Source organism: Nelumbo lutea, chromosome 3 (genome assembly GCF_056320005.1).
Source record: "Nelumbo lutea isolate HS-2025 chromosome 3, American lotus-T2T, whole genome shotgun sequence".
In the NCBI taxonomy this organism is placed as follows: domain Eukaryota; kingdom Viridiplantae; phylum Streptophyta; class Magnoliopsida; order Proteales; family Nelumbonaceae; genus Nelumbo; species Nelumbo lutea.
In genome coordinates this window covers 38,401,131-38,408,780 of record NC_142686.1, presented here as the reverse complement: position 1 = coordinate 38,408,780, position 7,650 = coordinate 38,401,131, and the positions used below count along the sequence as shown (strand labels likewise).

Sequence of the window (7,650 nt, the reverse complement as noted above, 5' to 3'; positions counted from 1 at the left end):
ATATGTTTAAACTAGACTAGTTTTAAGGCTAAACCAGACCAAATCACCAATTAGAGTTTGGTTCAATTCAGTTTAACACCCTATTTATAAAAATACAAAATAATCGTTCTAACCTCCATGTCAGAATGGGATTTCAAAAATACGGTTTGAGTTAAAATCATTTTAGAAACACTTGATTATGAATCAATTCTCTGAATATAATTACAGAAAATCATCTTGAAAGTCATCCCAAACACCACCTTAAAGTTGCAACTTTCATAAAATTAGGCCCTGCACTTGTTTACTTAAACATCCAAATAAATATGCAAACACATCCCTACCACTAATTCATGTAAACCTTACATCCAAGAAAAAGTCAAGTCGTTTTAATGGAAAATTCTAAATCAATATCACATTAAGTTAAATGTGGACGGTGCTTCTCATGACAATCTAGGAAATAGTGGGGATGGAGGTCCGATAAGAGACCCTAGTAGCTTCTTACTTTTCTCTTTCATTAATTCTTATGGCATTAACACAGGAGAATTTCTAGCTCTGTATGATGGTTTGAAATTGTGTTCGAGAAGGGAATTTAGGAATTGGAAATTGAAAGTGATAAGAAAGTTTTGGGGAATGATCAACCTTGGTCAATCATTTACATCTTAGGGGGTGCTCTTTTTTGGATTTTGAGAGGGGGAAAGTTGGTCGATGGTCCCATTGATCAAGAAAATCATATTCTTTTTTCAGATTTATGTGGGGATTAGAGAAAATTTATTTTCCTGGCCATCGCTTATCCGAGTAAATGATATCCATCTACTAGGTGGGTAAATAACTTTCCCACCTAAGGAGAAAGTTGCCAACACTTAAATGGGACAAAAACACCCTTTTTAATAACGGGTTTTTATGGCTAAAATGATCATTGCCTTATTTACATGGGAAATAAAAGAACATTGGTAAATGCGCTTACCCGGGTAAGTGCATTTACCTGGGTAAGTAACTTACCAAAAAGCAAACAGAGCCTTAAGGAAAATTAAATCTATTGCCTCTTAACATAAAAATGATATTTTGTTACTTTCTTAGAGAAAGCAATAGATATGCAGACTATCCTGCCAATTTAGGGATTGATGAGGCAGGTTTGGCATGTTTGATGGTGATTCTCATCTTCCAAGAATGCTGTCTAGATTGCTTATGGAGGATTACAAGGGAATACATATTAGTTGATTCCCTATTGTTTTGTGTTTATTTGTAATGTAATGTTTACTTCTTTGTTAGGCCGGTAGAGCTTTGTTCTCTTTGGGTTTGAGGCAAGGCGGGCTATGTCCTCCCCATATCTATTTTCTTGCCTTTTGACAATGGTTAAATTTTAGGTGGCTACCCCGCCACTTGGGGTTAGAAAAAACATCCTTACCAATAAACAACTTGAGAGAGAAAATGCCAACATAATGCCAAGTTTAAAAAACCATTTTTGCCTATGAAAAATTTTATTGGGACGAAGATATATTGAATTGCCCCTAAAGAAGTGATTCATTTATGTAGGTTTTGTTGTTGATGACATCATCAAGTGAACAATAAAGATCAAGTTGGTGTTGAACTTAAACCACACTTACAAGCATAAACACCATGCGTACTTGTAATCTAAAGAGAGAACATCAGTGTTTATTGTACACATAAAAAATAAGGGCATAGTTGTAATTACAAAATCTCTATCATAAGCTAACTTACAAAAGGGGTGTGCATTTACACATTTATTTGTAATGCGAAGGGATGTTTTTCCAAAGTTGAAAGTATAGGGAAGGTTTAAATAATGTATTAGGCTTTGAGCTGATACATTATGTTCTATTACAGTCAAGGTTTAAAGCGTCAATATATCAACCCAGCTAATATGTATCAGGGTCATAGCAGGACTAAAACTTGGGTGGACCCAACATAAGTTTTTCTATGGGTTGGGTTTGAGTTTCGGGTTGGAGGATAGGCCTAGGGGTTGAGCCTTGGGTATCTCAAGCACAGCTCAATCCTAGCCAAGCCTGCCCAAACAAATATGTACATAAATGCATTTTATTTAGATTAAAATATTTTTTTCTAATTATATATACATGTGTATATGAATTAAATATGTATGTGCACATTTATAAATCAAATTTGTAAACATTTTCAATCAATTCTACTCCTAAATTGGACCATAAAGCCTAATGAAAAATGGATATACAAACAATATATTCATAAATTCTTTCAAACCCTAGCAAGCCCACTAAGACCATTGCGAACTAACATGAGCCAGAGCCTGATCAGAGTTGTATTGGTTTAAGCTCAGCTTGGTCTTGGGTTAATAAACTTGAACTTAACCTTGTTCCTCAAGTAGCTTAATCCAAGAGGGGAATGAATTGGGTTCTACAAGTTTCTTGTCCAACTATCGACTCATCAAACCGAGTGCAAGATGAAAGTGATTGAAAGCAATAATATGAGTGTTGTATGCGCAAGAATTATAGGATTTAAAATGAAAATCGAGAATAAATATCAATAACAGAAGCAACAGAAAGCATGTACAGAATTTGTAGAGGTTTGGCCAAACCCGGCCCCTGTCCTCTCCTTGGGCAACCTCCTAAGAATTCCACTATACCAGCTGAACTTCCGAGTGTCAACAAAACCTTTAAATCAATTAGATTTCTAGGTGCTAACAAGATCTTTCACCAGTTAGACTTATAGGTGCCAACAAGACCTTACATTATTCAATTTCAAAACACCAAAAAACACTCAATTAAACAACCACTAATTGAACAAATATAACAAGTATAACAATGATGAACAAAAATGATAAGCAATATGATAACTCTACAATGCTGATATAGAAAATACAAACTAAATTATTTAGATGCAAGAGAATGCATAGTAAATATGAGTTATAACACTTGACGAGATTCATACTTCTTCGTTAGAGTCAATCAAGCACAAGTGACTTCTTTGTTTTTCTCACAGAGATGATACTCTTGTAGTTTAGAATCTCTTCACTTTTTTTCCATCTTGCTTTTGCTCCTTAGTTTAAACTTTTTTGCTCAATGAACTTCGTTACAAACTTTTGCTCAAACTCAAGCATAAATAACATGAATCAAGGCTTAAAAAGTAAGGATGGCAATAGGATATTCAGGGAGGGTTTTATAAATTCTAGACCCTGCCAACCTCCCTAAACCTCTCAACCCATATTCACTCCAAAACTTGCAACGGTTTGGATCTTGAGAATCCAAGCCCTCTCTGCACATGAAAATGCAAAACCCTCTTGACCTTATCCTCCTCGCATTCAAGGGTGGGGTGGTTTGGGTTTAGAACATGCATCTAATTCAATTATTTCTTGTTATATATAAACAATAAATAAGCAAAATAACATGAACTAACAATAAAATTTCTAACTATTTGACTAAGATATGTAAAAAATACATAAATTATCAATTATTCTTCGTATAAAATTGAAAATATTACATAATAGATAAAGTTCATATGCTTTCCAACAATATACGGGTCACAGAGGGTCACGTCTAGCCTAATATTGTACCCTACATGCAGAAATACAGGCTTTACAAACCCAAAACTGTTCCCACCCCAAAATCCATCCTTCAAAAGAGGAAAAAAAAAAAAAAAAAAAAACCCATCAAGGCGGTAGGGGCAAGCACCCACTAGGTAGAGTATTGAAATTGTCATCCCTACTTGAGAGCTTGTAACCATTATTAAGGTGTTGGAAGAGGATTAATCCACTCTAGGAAGCATTCAAAGTTTGTTCCCAAAGATGTTAAAGGCTTGCCAAAAGAGAAAAATAAAGCCTTTGACCTTTTAAAGAATTACAAATTCGATGCTATCGTGAAGGAATTGATTATAACAACTGAGTAATCGACTACTTCATCGATCCCATCAGAGATATGTAGTCGAGTAGAAATTTTTCTAATTTATCCAATAGTCTCTAAGGTTTTGAATTAATTCAGGTAGCTCTATGTTTGACCTGTTGTAGTGCCCCTTGCAAAGTGATTACATGAAGTCCTAATGAATGAAATAAATTTGTAGACTCTAAAACTTAACTTCTTGTTTATGAGAACAACCTTTCATTACTTGGATAACCTTCATTCCATTGAGGGAATAAATGGTATATCTACACACATAATTCAAACCATTAGTACTCACAATGAGTTTATTATTACCAAACTACATAGGGTCAAAAAATCTTAAGTTGCGCCAAGCCTAAGCCCGAGGTTTGCACCTTCAGGGTTGGTCCCGAGTTGGCTTTTAACTAGCGTTGAACAAATGGGTTGGTTTTACCCAAAATCAATTGAAACCAACCCCTAACTAGCCTTGGTTCCAATCAGTTGTCAACTAGGGTCAGACTCCAAATTCTTGGAATCAACCTCTGCCCAAGCCAATTCTAGGGTCTAACGGTTTTCTCTACCTGAATTGACCTAGAGAACTAGCCTTTAATGGCCTAGGTGGAACTGGCATGGGTGTATTTTGAACTTAGCATGTGGGTTCCAATGATGGATTATGTATTAATTATGTTGTATTTTTTTTGGGTTGATTGTTGATTGTATTCTATTTGCATTGAGATTGTATTTAACTAAATTGTAGAATGTGCTATGTTGGATTATGGATGAACAATGATTATGTAATATCATTTAAGTTGTTTATGGATTTATGTTTTATTTTCTATAAGATTGAACAATTATATGGGTTTTGAAATGTGGAATGTTTATGATAGATTGTTATCTAAGTTTAATGCTTTGGAAGAAAAAAAAAAACAAAAAAAAAAACAGCATAATATTATTTTTCTTTAAAGAACAGATTCCATGGATAGACCCTAGAATCAATCCTTGGAATCATCAAGACAGAACTGGCTTTGGAACTGATCTTGACTGTATTGGTTGGGCTCCAAAAACTTAGAACCGATCCCTACAATAGTAGGTTCCAGGTTCTTTCTTGGAATATAACTAAATCGGCCCATGCTCTCCCCTACCTTCAACAGGACCTAATCCATCCTAGTTGCACCCCTAAGTATCAGCATGTGGCAAGGGATCAGGAATGATCCTATTTTTGTATTGTTCGCTCGTGTCAAAGAAAAGCAAAATGTAACGAAGCATATCTATCAATATAGATCAACATATCAATGTTATTAACAAAGGATATAACACTAAACCGAACAGAATTCATGTAGGAAGAATATATAAATTAATATGTATGGCTGTTTTACGCAGATCAACGAAATTTAATTGAGTTCCTACGGCTTATGCTACCAATGGTGAGTGATTCTCATCATGTCTTAGAGTGATCACCTAGTATCACCTGTGAGGTATTCCGAGTTTCCTCTCCCTTCTTTCTCTCTCTATTTTCCCTCTCTTTGTAGTAAGGTTGATAAAAGCAGCAATTCCCTCTTCTGGCTAATATCTGGTTATATTGTTGTTTCGCCCTTTTTTGATTTGTAAGTCATTCATTACAGATGATGGTGCAACCCATTTTAAAAGGAATTATGGTAAACTACTACTGAAAGGAAACTTCAATAGACCAGAACAGAGAGATAATGCATAGAGATACATAAAAAATGCAAAGCGGATGAGTGGTTTGATGATTTAGCAGCTATACAACAGGCGGAAGAGAATAAAAGAAGAATATATTTGTATAACAGAAATATGATATTGAACCAACTGGTAATTTGGGATAGACGACCTTGTCAAATAGAAGGGACTAGATAAGCAACCAGTTTCCAAGTTCAACATCCTTGTTGATGCGTACAGAGTGTGGAGAAGAGAAAAGCGAGAAAAAAAAGGGAACAAAGAAAAGATTTCCAATGCAAAACATAGAGTTAGTTAAATTTACGAACCAGATTAAAACTGCGCTCGATGATCAAGTACTGGAGATATGGCAAAGAACCAAACAGTTTCTGTTTCAGTCAGGCCACTTAACAACCAGTTTCCTCCCTGTTCGTTGCAGTTGTCCTTGTTCCTTTTACCAGTATAACAAGCTTACAGCTCCCATTAATTACACTGAAAACAGGAAAAGAATCTCACATCTCTGCAACCTTCACATACAGCCCAACTCGCCTTGTAGGAGGCAAACCTTTTATTGAGTTGGGAGAAAGAGAAACCCACTGCCCCATTTTCTTTCCCTTTAAACAACTCCTTCTGAACCAAGGACAATCGCCCAGTCCAAGAAACAAATAATTAACCAAGGAGGAGAAAACCTGAAAACGTTGCAGGAGAATAATTTTACCTTGACGCCTGGCAGTGATTTGTCTAATCCGCCTAACTAACCGTTCTTCTTGGAACGAGTTGTGCCAAGGATTAGCATTGATAACGAGCAAAGCAAGCAGGCATGAGGCATCTGATCTTAGTTCATTAAAAAAGGAAAAGGAGAAAACGTAACAGGAGAAGAAGAAACGAAATCCTTCAATGGAAATAACAGAATTTCTTTGGAAGTTTCAAAACCACACTGAAATCCTTCTCTATTTATTCACACTCTGTTGTAGAAGAGTTTACAGTACTGTATTCAACTTGCTAGTAATGGATACTTTTTCTCAAGTATGTTCAAGCAAGTCTCGTTCAAATCACCAAGTTAGAGTTCTGAAGAGTCTAGAATTTCCATTCCTCGGTGGTCTTTGTGACACTATTATATTAAAAAAATTAAAAAATCACAAGAAAACATGAAGAAATAGGGTGATGAAATAGAGGAAAAAAAAATAAGCATCCTTCACATTCTAAACCTCACCTTCACCAGGAAAAAAAAAAGATATAATACAATAAAATCCTCAACCTCGGCTTTCTGTTGTGGAGGTGATACAAACTCACCACCTGCAAGATGTTAAATGAAGAAATCTTCTCAGTGTTTTAGCCCATCAAATGGTTTCCACTTTCCATCCCAGATTTAGAATCAATATTTTCATTTTTCCCTATTTACACTTGGCCTGTATATTTTGGAAACCTTCTTTACATTTCATTAATTATTTCTCCACCAAAATATGTTTGATTCGACAAGAGGATTATAGGAAGAAGATAGATACCTGCTTGTTTTGCTTGTCGTCAATGGAAATTTCCCCGGCTGAACTTGCTAAAGGTTAGGTTTTGTTGAAATAAATAATCCTCGGTTGAAGTTTCCTGCTCCTGTTATTACTTAGCCTAATTGGTTCGACTGGACAGTCAAATAATCTATTTTCTTGTTTTGAGTAAATTACAAAGACCCTCCGTTATCATTCCGTCCGTTAATATTAAAAAAAAAAAAAGATTCTCATTAGAACGTTTAAATTTTTTTAAATACCCAAACTATCCTTCTCTAATTTATTTTGTCAGGCGTATGCAACACGGCTGAGAGATACTTTTGGTGTATAAGTAGGTAGGCGCCGTTCCAGGTGGAGGTAATGGAGTTGGTGTGTTGTCCTCCCAAGAGGGCAGCAACGAGTAGGCCAGTGATCTCTCCATCGGTAGTTGGATACTTCAAATCGATGAGGCACTGCAACATGTCAGAGTGATGGTGAGCTTGGATGGGGAGGAGAAAGACGGCATTTCTTGAATAGAGTATCATAGAGTATTTGTTGCTGTTCTTTTCTTAGTATCTAGCTAATAACTATGGGAGAATGCGGAGAAGGGAACATTGGCTGACGGTGTAATCAATGATTGTTTGAAGACCTGTTCTTTTACTGGTTTAAGAGGGAAT

At 35.7% G+C, this 7,650-nt stretch overlaps 1 long non-coding RNA gene across 1 annotated transcript; it reads right to left on the bottom strand.

Annotated features, from left to right (window-relative positions):
* Nucleotides 1-5,770: 5,770 nt before the first annotated feature.
* LOC148864334 (uncharacterized) lies at nt 5,771-6,353 on the bottom strand. The gene is made up of 2 exons (XR_016109319.1): nt 6,214-6,353; nt 5,771-5,987 (listed from the first exon to the last, which is right to left on the bottom strand). It is a non-coding gene; the product is annotated as an uncharacterized LOC148864334 (long non-coding RNA).
* Nucleotides 6,354-7,650: the final 1,297 nt, after the last annotated feature.